The 13,195-nt window shown below is 36.8% G+C and overlaps 2 protein-coding genes across 11 annotated transcripts in view; one reads left to right on the top strand and one right to left on the bottom strand.

The window, feature by feature from the left end:
* LOC134365178 (leucine-rich repeat-containing protein 37A2-like) overlaps positions 1-13,195 on the bottom strand; it is a 124,113-nt gene that overhangs the window by 66,158 nt on the left and 44,760 nt on the right. For all 10 annotated transcript variants that reach the window (XM_063081381.1, XM_063081384.1, XM_063081386.1 and 7 more), the window contains 2 exons: positions 10,203-10,274; positions 9,526-9,600 (listed from right to left, as the gene is read on the bottom strand). The gene's annotated coding sequence lies outside the window, so the exon portion shown is untranslated. The remainder of the gene's footprint in view (positions 1-9,525; positions 9,601-10,202; positions 10,275-13,195) is intronic.
* The window catches only part of LOC134365180 (DNA repair protein RAD51 homolog 3-like), a 33,803-nt gene that overhangs the window by 5,140 nt on the left and 15,468 nt on the right, over positions 1-13,195 (top strand). The window lies entirely within an intron of this gene.

Below are 13,195 nucleotides of genomic sequence, written 5' to 3'. Positions count from 1 at the left end.
TAAAGTTCCACATCACCAAACCCCCAAACAGCCAGTATCCCAAACAGTCCAGTTTAAATTGTCCATCAGCATGATAATGAGATTCCCTTTGCCTTTTTTTTTTTTTTTTCTCTTCTTCTTTTGAGGCTGACAGGTATGGGGATTCAAACCCTTGATCTTGGTGTTAACAATACTGCGCTCTAACCAACTAAAGCTGTTTGGATAGCCTCTCCTTCTGCTTTAATTCTTATGCAAAAGAAGCAGCTTGATGTTAACTAATCAGTTATTTTTCTATTCTGTTTCCCTGTCCCTGCTTTATAAGAAAAGTAGTAATACATTCTGTTCTTTGTTTCTACTTTCTTCAGCCTTTCTGTTCGTAAAGCCAACCCCTTCTGCTCTGCTTATTGGAACATTTAATTCTATTTTACAGAATGAAGTATTGCTTGAAACTAGAGTCTCAGTAAAGACAATTGAGATCTTTAAACTAAATTTCTTGTAATTTGTCTTTTGACAAATTCTTCATTTGAACATTTTTCCTTTGAACTCTACATTTGTAGTCCTATGGAAAAAAACAAGAAAGAGAAACTTATTATGTTCCTTCTGTGAAATGGAAGCCAATGACTGGAAATATGAAAAGGCAGGCATTAAAACTCTAGTTGTATATGTGTACAATTTATAGATAGCCTACTATGGAAGGAACAGTGGAAAAGTGATAAGATGTCAGGAATTATGAAATGATAGTTTATCATAATTTTATTTTGCTACACTTTTGTCATCTTTCAATTAAAGTGAAGAGTTTTGTTATACAAATATAGCATTTTGTTATTTAAAAGTATTGTTTTCCTACAATCACCAGCATATCAAAATAGGTAAAACTAATTATTTTTAAATTGTTTTATTGTTTGTTTCATAACACCAAAAAGCTTTAGAGGATTTCACACTTGAAAATACTCTTTCCCATGTTTATTACTTTCTTTGTCATGACTACACAGAGCTACTGGCACAAGTTTATCTCCTTCCAGATTTCCTTTCAGCGCCCTCAAAGGTATGGGACAAACTACAGAAATGTAACTAACCAAGTATATTTGGAGGTGTTTGATAAGCATGAAAGGGCTGGCCAGTTAGCCCAGTTGGTTAGAGCATAGTGCTGAGAACACCAAGGTCCAGAGTACCAGCCAGCCACCAGAAAAAAAAAAGATAAGCATGAAAAATAACCAAGTAATACAATAATATAAAATTAAAGTCAAAGCCAATTAAAACATCTCTTCTTTCCCTGCTCTACAGTTTATTTTGCACACATGCGTGCATGCACACGTGTGTTTGTGTGTGTAGTTTATGCCCAGAGTAAGAAATTGAAATAATATAGAAAGAGGTTCCGCCTCCAATAATAATAATATAGAAATAATATGGAAAGAAGTTCCACCTCCAGTAATAATAATATAGAAATAATATAGAAAGAGGTTCCACCTAAATAGCTCCTATCAAACAGACTTGTATAGAAAGGTGTGAAATGAAAAATAAAGACTGCCCTTTTGCTATTTCATCCTAGTCCTCTCCCCAAAGTTGACCACTATTAATATTTCTTGTGTCTTTGCAGAAAAATTTTGTACATATTGCAGTATCTATCTCCTCATCTTTAACGTTTGTTCGTGGGATTACAGTCTGATATTGTTCTATACCTTCCATTTTGGCTTAAAGTGTTTTGCATATCTTTCTGTATCAACACAAAAGGATAGACCTCATTCTTTTTTCAGCTGGGTTTTTGTTGTTGTTGTTTGTTTGTTTGTTTGTTTTTGTCAGCTGGCCAGTACAGGAATCTGAACACTTGACTTTGGTATTATAACACTCAGCTGCATATTACTTCATTTTAAGTAGGAACCTTAATTTGTTTAACCAGTGAACTTTTAGATAGTATTATTAATGGTTTGGTGATTATCCTTATACATATATCTTGGTGAATATTTGTTTATGGGATAAATTCCATATTGGAATTTTAATCCTAAAGGGTATGTGCATCTTTAATTTTGATAAACTTTTCCAACAACAGAGATTCTCCTTGACCAAACTTGGCCCCATCCTGTCATTGGCCTGTCTGGCCCAGTCTAAGCAAAGAATCCTGCTGTCACAATCTCTCACCCTTGGGCCAGCCCCGTGGCTCACTCGGGAGAGTGCGGTGCTGGTAGCACCAAGGCCATGGTTTTGGATCCTGTATAGGGATGGCCGATGCGCTCACTGGCTGAGTGTGGTGCGGACAACACTGTGCTGAGGGTTGCGATCCCCTTACTGGTCAGAAAAAAAAAATTATCTCACCCTTGATAATCTGATCACCTTTGATATCTGATGAAGTTCCTCATTTCCCACCTTTCATGAATAAATCCTTGGCCTGCCTTTAGCAAGAATCCTGTTAGGTCAGTTTAGTAAGAATTCCCTTACCCTTGATGTCCCCTGTTAGGAATTTTCCATTCACTGACCCCTTCTTTCACTCTACTCCTTGTCTGTAAATCCCCACTTGTCCTTGTTGTATTTGGATTTGAATACAATCTCTCTCCCCTGTCGTGATACCCCTATAGCAGTAGTCTTGAAAAAAGTATTCCTTGCAATTTTATTTTTATTATTTTGTGGGGTAACGATTTTTTTTTTTTTTTTTTTTGCCCACAAAGCAAGTCTTAATGCATTTAAAAAGACTAAGATCATAGAAAGTATGTTCTCTGACCACAATAATGGAAGGAAATTTAGAAAATTCACAAATGTGTGGAAATTAAACAGTACTCTCCTAGATAAACAATGGGTAAAATGAAAAATCACAGAGAAATTAGAGTACTTTAAGAAAAAAATCAAAGTGCAATATATCAATATTTATAGGATGCAGGGCTCATGCCGTGCTTACAGGAAAGTTTGTATTCCTTACTGTTTTAAAAAGTGTTAGAGTAATTTTTTCTTTAACACAGATTGTTCTTCAAAAGGGTTACACCAATTTCCACTCTTACTGACAATATATATCAATGCCTGTTACCCATCATCCTGACCTTATGGATATTTTTGCCAGGATTTTACATAGAAAATGCTATCTCTTTGTTATTTGATTTACATTCTTTAGTTATTAATGAGATTGGACTTTTTTTTATATTGTGTAACTTGGCTACTCTACAGTTTAAAAAAATTTGATTTCTTAATATTTCGAGATTCTAAAAATTATATTATTCTTTAGCTACTAACAATGACCTTCTCTTTTAATATGTTCATCATGGAGAAATAGTCACTCTGATTGTTTGACTCCTCCCTGAGGGACTAGATGCTAAAGATAGGTTTGGGCTAGTGCAGGAAATTGACACTCGTTGGGAAGTAATGGGGATCATGGGCCTACTGAAAGCCCTTTCCTTTCATTTCAGGTTTTTTGGAGGAGGGGGTACTGGGAGTGTATTTTCTGTTTTGTTTCATTTTTTTTTTAATCCAGTGGCAATTTACTTTTGTTAGTGGAATTATAAAGTCACATGCTAATTTGACCCAAGGATTTGAGGCTGGCTTACCTCAGACTGGGCTGAGATTTCTGCTCATTCAAAATGCAGTGCCCATAAAAAGAAAATATGCAATGGCCAGTAATTCTCCATCTTTAGTATCATTTCACCTGGAGGGCTTGTTAAAATGTAGATGGATGGATCCCAGCCCCAGAGTTCTGATTCATTATATGGATATGGCCTGATAATTTGCATTTCCAGTAAGTTCTGATGTGAGAACCCATGCTTTTAAATGCTTAGATGTCCTTAAATGCTCAGCTTTTGGGGGGAGGATTGGCCAGTATAGAGATTGATACCATCTGAGTTAATCAGTCAGCCCATAAATGCTCAGCTTTAATAAGAAAGGATAAACAGCAGGAGAGTTTGGCCTTGGAAATGGAGGATGAGTACTGTGTATGGGAATAGCCTTAAAATGTTGGGAAGCCTTTTAAACTTATAGCCTTTCCCTACTCCCCCTGCGTTTGTCTCTGAAATGAGGTTATTTGGGGAAAGAAAAACTTTTCCTGTGCTATCTGAGGTTAGTTTCCTGGGGAATGCAAACTAAATTGATTGGAGGGCACCCAGCTGGTGTATACTGCAGAATTGATTCATTGCTTGCTTGCCAGTGGAGAGAAATTCTCACACATTCGGTCACAGAAGTCAGTTTTCTGTGATGATAGTTGCTGATAAGAGTATAGGGGAAACACTTAACTTCAGTGTATGTTTTTTACCACAATCATGTCCTAACTGTCAATCAAAATTTTTATTAGTTGAGTTATTCACTGAGCTAACATTTCAGCTTTTCTTATTGAATCAACTTGGTGCCCATTTTGAAAATCAGTTGACTGTGATGTGTGAGTTTATTTCTGGACTGTATTCTATTGATGTATGTCTACTCTTCTGCCATTATCACATGGTTTTGATTTCTGTAACTTTGTGGTACATTTTGAAAGTGGGATCTGTGAGTTCTCCAACAGTCTGGATAAGCCCCTATTTTAGAGTCCCTTTCTCAATTCTTGTTGGCTGTGGTAAGTATTAGAAATTACTCTGGACATAAAAAAAAACAGCTTAGTTTAAACCTGCATTATGTGGTTAAACAATAACAGAGATCACATTGGCCAAATCTGGGCAATTTGAGCATTCAAAAGAATAACGATGATAATAAGGTACAACATAGTGTGAAGAATACATTAGTTCATAATGATAATCAAAGATAAAAGGGTGGGGAGCTCTTCTTTAACAGAATAGTGCCAGCTAATAAATGTAAAAGGAATGACAGAATTAGAAAAGTGCCATTTTGCAACCACCAATACAACAATTCATTCAGACTATCATTGATTCACAGTTGGGTGAAAAGGCTTTCACCAGTAGAATCTTAACTGATCTCAAAGTATCACCCCACAAACTATTTATTAATTTCCAAGGGGAAAAAATAACTTTACAATGCAGAGATCTGTAAGATACCACCTTAATCAAGTGATCAAACAGCATTATAGGCCATTTAAAGTCATGAGGTAGGAAGGATACATTGCCTATGTAGTATTCTTACCAAAAATATTTAACCTGAATCTAATCAGGAGGAAACAGACAAATCCAGGTTTTGGGACAAATTACAAGACAACTGTCTCAGACTCTTCAAAAGTGACACTGTCATAAAAGACCAAAAAGAAGTAGGGAAATGCTTTAGACTAAAGGAAACAAAGACATAACATAACATGCAGTACCTGATCTTTGATTGGATCCTGGATCAAACAAAAGAGATTTAAAGAACATTACTCATTTCTGACCAAGATGGAGTTACAGGGACCAATTTAACCTCCCACCTGTAAGAACTGAAAAACTAGACAAAATATACAAAACAACAGTTCTCAAGACATTAGACATCAGGCAACGACAGACAGTGATCTCCAAGAGATGGGAAATAAACTAAGTAAGCCCTGTGACTGCCTTGAGAGAGTTTCTAGGCTATGGTGCAAGGGTGGGGGAGACACAGGCAGAGACTGAGGTGACTAGAATTCACAAAGTAGAGTACTAGAGAGAAAAGAGGTGCACAGAGAAGGAACGCTGGAGTTATGCAGAGGGATCTCTCAAGCGTTCAGCAAAGTACTGATCAGTGCATGTGTATGAGGAAACTACTTAAGGCCAGGAAAAAACCACTTGAAAGCATTAGACAGGCATGGTGCTGATAACACCAAGGTCAAGGGTTCAGATCACTGTACTGGCCAGCCATAAAAAGAAAAAGCAGCAACAACAAAAGTATTAGAAGAATAATTGAATTATACACAGGCTTAGGAATAGTGTCTATTCCCATGACAGGATGGAAAACCTCAGGAGTCAAGGGGCATTGGGTACTCAGAAAGGTCTTGCCTTAACAGGTGTGAATATTGAGCTCTACACTAAAGTCTACTATGTGGTCCATCCAGAGAGAGAGAGAGAGAGAGAGAGAAGAGTATGTTAATAATAGAATCCACACAAAGGATACAAGGGTGTCCATTGTACTTATTCTTTCATCTTTCTGGTAGGTTTAAATTTTTTCAAAAGAAAAATTTGAGCAAAAAAGGTACCCAAACTATTGATTAGCTTATTATTATGGTTTACTGGGTTCAGTTTCAGGGAGATAAAAACTGTCTCCGTAACTGGAGTAAGTCCTCCAGCTTAACTTTAAGCAGGATAGCATGGTGATTAGGAATACAGATTCCATAACCAGACGAGGCTCGAATCCTAGCTCTGCTAATAATGTGACCTCGGGCTAACTGCTTAATCCCTGTTGCTCAGCCTCTCTGTTATAATAGCGCCTACCTCTAATGAGTTTTTAGGAAAAAATGTATCAATACCTGAAAAGTGCCTGGCACATGGTGAGTACTCAATAAACGTTAATTAGTTAGTAACTTGCAGAGGCTGCCTGAAAAGTAATCATGCTCTCCCACCTTGGGTGCCTTCTCTGAGTCCTCCAAAACAATGACTTTATTAGGACAACGGTACGACTGTCAAAACAGAAGTGTTTCTCAGGTCCATGAAGACTGAGTTGACAGTACAACGTAAAGAGTTTTAGATTAAAACTGCATCCAAGGGCCGAACCCGTGGCTCACTTGGGAGAGTGTGGCGCTGGGAGCGCAGCGGCGCTGGGAGCGCCGAGGCCACAGGTTCGGATCCTATATAAGGATGGCCGGTGCGCTCACTGGCTGAGCGCGGTGCAGACGACACCTAGCCAAGGGTTGCGATCCCCCTACCGGTCACAAAAACAAAAACAAAAAAACTGCATCCAATAAGTTGGCCTGACACATTTTTCAAACCCCTAGAAGGGTAATTACATGTGACTAATATTCCTTTGGGTCTGGTGGAAGCTTCTGATGTTCATATAGAAAGAATGGACCCAGAAGAATAATCCAGCATTTTACATCTACGGCAACCTCAACTCTGACACAAAGTGTTTGCTGTTCCTTTCCTGTCCCAACTTTTTATTTTGGAAAATTTCACATCTACAGAAAACTTGAAAGAATGGTATAATGAATATTTGTATACCTTTCACCTGGATTCAACAATTGGTGACACTTCACCACATCTGTCTTCAGTGTGGGTATGTTTATACATTTGCTGGGCAAACCATTTGAGAGTAAGTGCAGACATTATGACCTGTCACTGCTAAACACTTCAGTGTGCATCCCATAACAACCAAGGCATTCTCCTACATACCCCAATACTATTATCACCCAGTGAAATCTAATATGAATATCTCTGTCTCCTATATAGTCCATATACAAATTTCCCCAACTGTCCAAGTCATTTCATAGTTTTTTTTTATTAAGCCAGAATCCAATCAAACACCAGGCATTGTATTTAGTTTTCATGGTTCTTTAGTCTCCTTTAATTTAGAACTGTTCCCCAACTTTTAAAAATCTTTCATGGCATTGACATTTTTTAAGCCTTCAAGCCAACTGTTTTACAGAATGCTCCTCAATTTGGTTTTGTATGATCAACCTGAATATAACAAGGAAACATTTTTAGCAAGAACACTTCATAGGAAATATTGAAATATTGTTATTCATTATAAAGTATGAGCTAGGAATAATACAAGTGATGACAAACTTAAATAATGATTTCAAAGCATGCTGACCAATTTTTGAGACTGCAAATGACCTGAGGTGTAGATTATCCTTACTTGAGAATAATTATTTTTCAATACACATTAAGGATCATTACACAGGAGTCAAGACTCAAATGAGCTAGCTTACTTACCTTGTATATAAATGTCTAAACTCCCGAGGACTTTCAATAATGAACTCCACAGTGGCAGCTGCTTTAATCTCTTTGTGTCCCTGATGGCAAATGGCTACAGAGAACGACAGCACTTTTTTCTTATCCAGTAATGGTCAGGAGAAAAGCAGATAGAACCCCACTACTGTGGGTAAGAAAGTGAAAAGGCTGGTGGATGACAACTTTGACTATGCAGCGAGAAGGTCATCTAGCCAACATGGGAGGGATCGACTGTGTCAGACACTGCAGGAGGTTGAGGATGATGAGGCTACAGCAGTAACTGATGGATCTGCTGACAACGTTGTGAAGATAGTCAAGGAAGTGACCTCACAAAAATGACTGCAGCAGAGTGCAACTGAAGGGCCTTTTTCCATACTGATCTTGTGTAATCCCCTCAACTAGCCTTAACACAACAGCATGTTTCTATTTAGTTTGCCATACTGGAGGGAGAATGGCAAAATGTAAGCTGCGATGAGTTGTGTAACAAACTGTCACAATAGGGCCCTACAGAAATAAAAGACTGCAAAAAATGACATACTTCACACCATACATAAAAATTAACTCAAAATGGATCACAGACCTAAATGTAACTACACAATTTCTAGAAGAAAACATAGGAGAAGATCTTTGTGAGTTTGGATTAGACAATGGGTTCTTAAACAAAGATTTCTTAGGTCAGACACAAAAAACCACAAACCATTCAAGAAAAAAATTGCTAAATTAGAGTTCAACAAAATTAAAACATTAACAACTTCGGCTCTTCGAAGATACTTTAAATAGAATGAGAAGCCACAACCTGAGAGAAGGTATTTACTAAACACATATCTGAGAAAAAAGACTTGTATCCACAGTATATAATAAAGCACTATTAACACTCAATAAGAAGATAAATATCCAATCAAAATATGGGAACAGATTTGAACAGACACTCGGTAAAGATGATATTTGCACATGAATAGACATTCAATATCATCAGCTGTTAAAGAAACGCAAATTAACACCGCAATGACTACACACCCACTAGTAGAAAGGCTAACATTTTTTAAAAACCCTGGAATAGAAGGATCAGGTGAAGATGTGGAGCAACTGCAACTCTTATACACCGCTGGAGGGAATGCAAAATGGTATAGCCACTGTAGGAAACAGTTCAGCCGTTTCTTAAGAAGTTAAATATGCACTTAGCATGTGATGCAGCAATCCCACCCCTAGGCATTTACCCCAAAGAACTGAAAATATATGTTCACACAGAGACCTGCATGTGAGTATTTTTAGCAGCTTTACTCATAATTGCCAAAAAATTGGAAACAACCAAAATGTGCATAAAGTGATGAATGGATACACAAACTGGTATATCCACGCCACTGGAATGCTGCCCAACAATGAAAAGGAATGAACTACAGATAGACGCAATAGCATGGGTGATAACATAATCTTAAAAGGATTATGTACGTGAAAGAAGCAAAAGGCCACAAACAACATGGTTTCATTTACAAGACATTCTGGAAAAAGCAAACCTATAGGGACAGAAATCAGACTGGTGGTTGCCAGGGGCTGGTAGTGGGAGGAGAGGATTGACTGCAGAGAGACATGAGGGGACTTTTTGAGGGGAGAGAAATGTTCCATATTGGGAATGTGGTGGTGGTTGCATAACATACATTTGTCAAAACTCATCAAAGTGTACTCTTAAAAAGAGTAAATTTTATTATGTGAAAATTATACCTCAATAAACCTGACTTAAGAAAACAATAAAACAACCCCAAAACTAAGTGAAAATAAAACTAAGAAAAAAATAACTTACAGTTTTTCCAATTCAAGAGTCATCAGGATGGTGTTCTCAATTGCTGTAAGTGACATTTGTGTTGCTCCCATGTCTCTGAAGGAGAAAGCCCAAACATTCATGATAGGAACCCCAATACAAAAGTTCTGTACTTAAAAACACATTTCAAGGACATATGAGTACTTCAAATTTGGCTTCTCTATAAACAACCTTAAGAGTTTATTGGCCATAGAAGATAACTCTAGAGAGCTCTTATTGAATAAATTTGTTTATTTGCATCATTAAACTAATAGCCTTGGGATTGAATAGAGAACCTCTACTTTTTTTTTTTTTTTAACCATTATGTTACTTATCATTTTGAATTGCATTCACCTGTCTTGATTACACTTTTTTTTTTTTCCTTTTTTAAATAAAATACAGTTCTTCCTCTTTGCTTTCTGGTATAAATGATATTCCTACATGCGTCTCTTGTTCCATGTCTATATGTTTTCTTCAACTCTGCTCTCTTCCACTGCTGGCTGTCTTGCCCATTATACATCCTCTCTTAGTCCTTTCCTTTGCCAATAACTTTTTCCCCCAATAACCCAGTTAAAATTAAAATTACGACTTTTTAGCTCAAGTGAAAATATTTAATCTCTGAAGAAAGGAAAAAGGAAAAGAAGTCATCTTGTGACTCATGACATTACTGTGATACTTACAGATATTTTAATGCTGGCAATTTAAAAAGATGTGAATCTTCAACAGTACTCAGAGGATTATGGTTGAGAATTCTGAAAAATACAGTGAAATTAAAATTATTTGCATTTTCAATATGCATGAAACCACATGAAAAGTTTATATTCATTTTTGTAATAAGGAACTTTTGGTAAAAAAAAAATCATCATTTTCTGTCTTTGCATATAAATCACACTTAAAATCTGTAAAGTACTCTTCCTTTGGAAACTAAAAGATAAAGTAGAGAAGATAAAAAGAAAAGAAAAAAATGGATAGCAAAGAAAAAGTATGTCAAAAAAATTTTAGGTCAAAAATCCTAGAAGTGACTTCACCAGTAGAAAGATCTCACTCTTCAGGAAACAGTATTTATAGTGTCCTCCATAATTCAAGGTGCTTGTCTTTCACCTTTAGAAATTTCAAAAAAGAAGTCATGATTAATGCATCCAGTCAAGAAAAAAATTGGACCAGGCTGGCTGGTTGTTCAGTTGTTTGGAGCACCACCTTGTAACATCAAGGTCAAGGGTTTGGATGTACCTGCCAGCCAGCTGCAAAACAAAACAAAACACAAAAGCTACAAGGAAAATTTGGAAAGGGTGGTGCTGAAAAAACCCAGGAGAAAAAAATGGGACCAATTCCTTGGCTTTGGAGCCAAAGAAAAAGGTTCACATCTAAGAGAAGGAACTGGTCAAAACCATATTCCCATCACACACACACCAGCCCTTGTGTTCTTGTATCACAACACAGCCTTTGTTACATTGCATGTAATCACATGTATACTTGTCAGTCTCCTGGAATGTCAGCTGCTTGAGGGCAGGGGACACATCTTACTGTGATTGTCATCCCTGTGCCTGGTAGAGTGCCTGAAATTTACTAGGTATTTAATAAATGTTCGTTGACTGATAAATAACATTTTGTTTATAAATCAATAAAATGAATAAATTTTTTTTTAACTCAAATTTGTATTCCAAAATGCTGGAATAGATTTTCTTTTCAATATTTTATGGCAAAAACAAACAAAAAAACCCAAAGAAAAACAACAACAACAAAAAAGAAAATCTACCTTTAGGTTGACTCAATTCAAGAATCATTAGTGTACCTTTGCAAAACATTATAAAAGTAATAATTATTGCAGCTAAAATCTATTCAGCTGCCAGGCATCTGTGATCAGCATTTCACATTTAATCCTCAGAATAACATTATATGGTAGATATTATTATTATTACCCCATTTTATAAATGAGGAGACTGAGGCACAGAGAGGTTATACAACATGTCCTAGGTGGCCAAGCTAATAAGAACCAAAGCTGGAATTTGAACTTTGTTCTGACTCCAAAGCCTGTGTTTAACCTGTATAAAGAAAAGGGGTTTAAAATAGCTGTAACTTTAACCTTAACTTTGAGAAAACTAAATATAGAAAAATCTTTTGAAACTTCATGTATTTATCTGGGAAAGCCACTATGAGAATTATACTTTCTCTTTTTACTCCTTTCCCCTAATCATTTTCCATGATTAAATATTTAATTAATCCATGGTCATTGAGACCAGAGATTTCAAACCATGCTGTAGGTACGTTGGTGAAAATGGTGGAGTAAGGACATCTGAAACTTCATCACTCCATAAAGGCAACAACAACAAAAAATGGCAAAAAAGGTCAGAATCAACGTTTTCAGAACTCTGGAAATTTAAACAAGGCTCTTAGCAGCCAAGGAGCATATAAATAAACATTCCAGAATAATAGCTGAATTTCTGTAACAACAGTGCGATTTGTATCATTTTAACTTGCCTTAGACCATTCCTCACTGTCCAGATCAGTGGTAACCTGAAAATTAGCCCATATCCCCAGTACCAGAGGGAACAGAATGGAGCTGGTGCTCCTTCAAAACGTCATTCATGATCAATTGTCATTATTTGACCTGTCTGGTGGTTCCCTGGAAGATCTCACTTGAAAACTTTGCTTATTTGATCTGATTGAGTGCAGTATACTTGGTGCTAAAATTTTCTCACCAGAGGATGTTTTTGGAAAACAATTATAGGCAATTGTTTTAAAATGACAGCGGCACGAGGCAATGAATAATGAAAAATGGCTTAATCAAAAGCTTAACAGGAAAAGCTGAGGAAGAAGATGTCCTTAGGAACTTTGAAATACTCCAACATATCCTTGGGAAACTGGAACATTATAAAATATATTCTTGGAATGTGGAAGACCATACACACGTGTAGGGTCGTGAGCACGGTCAGGAAAGACCTGAGAAGGCTCTAAACTCTCAACCTTGGCTGATCTTGAGGTTCTGCACAGCAGGAAGTGAGAGTGAAGGCAGAGGTGTAAACTGCTGGCTGAATGCTGAAGGCATGCCCTAATATGCACACATAGCCCCTTGGCAAAAACTCGGAGGCTTATTGGTTCCAGGCATTTAATGAAATCTCTGTTCAATCATTAGCCGACCACTGAGATAACCAAGTAAAGACTTCAGTGTCCACACAAGACAAAGAACACAGACTTTACAAAATTAGTTCAGAAAAGTCACTAAATAAACAGCAACTACTAAAACAAGCAGCAATAACACCAAACCCTAAGGGGGGATCTGATTTCCAGAATCACTACATTATATTATTTAAAATATCCAGTTTTCAACAAAAATTCATGGGAGACGCAAGGAAACAAAGTATGGCCCATACACGGGGCGGGAGGGAGGAGGAAGCAATCAGTAGAAACTGTTCCTTTGGAAGCTCAGGTGTTAGACTTACTAGATGAAGATTTAATTCAGCTATTTAAAGTATGTTCAGGAGATAAAACCATTTAGTTCTATAGACTAAAGAAATAAAGGGAAGTGTGAGAACAATGTCTCATTATAGAATAACAATAGATAGATAGAAATTATAAAAAGGAGCAAAATAGAAATTCTGGGGTTTGAAAGTATTGCAATGAAGATGAAAAATTCACTAGAGGGTCTCAATAGCAGATATGAGCAGGAAAAAAA

Source organism: Cynocephalus volans, chromosome 16, assembly GCF_027409185.1.
Source record: "Cynocephalus volans isolate mCynVol1 chromosome 16, mCynVol1.pri, whole genome shotgun sequence".
Taxonomy (NCBI): Eukaryota; Metazoa; Chordata; class Mammalia; order Dermoptera; family Cynocephalidae; genus Cynocephalus; species Cynocephalus volans.
Note: the sequence above shows the minus strand (reverse complement) of the source record. Positions and strands in the feature narration are given on the sequence as shown.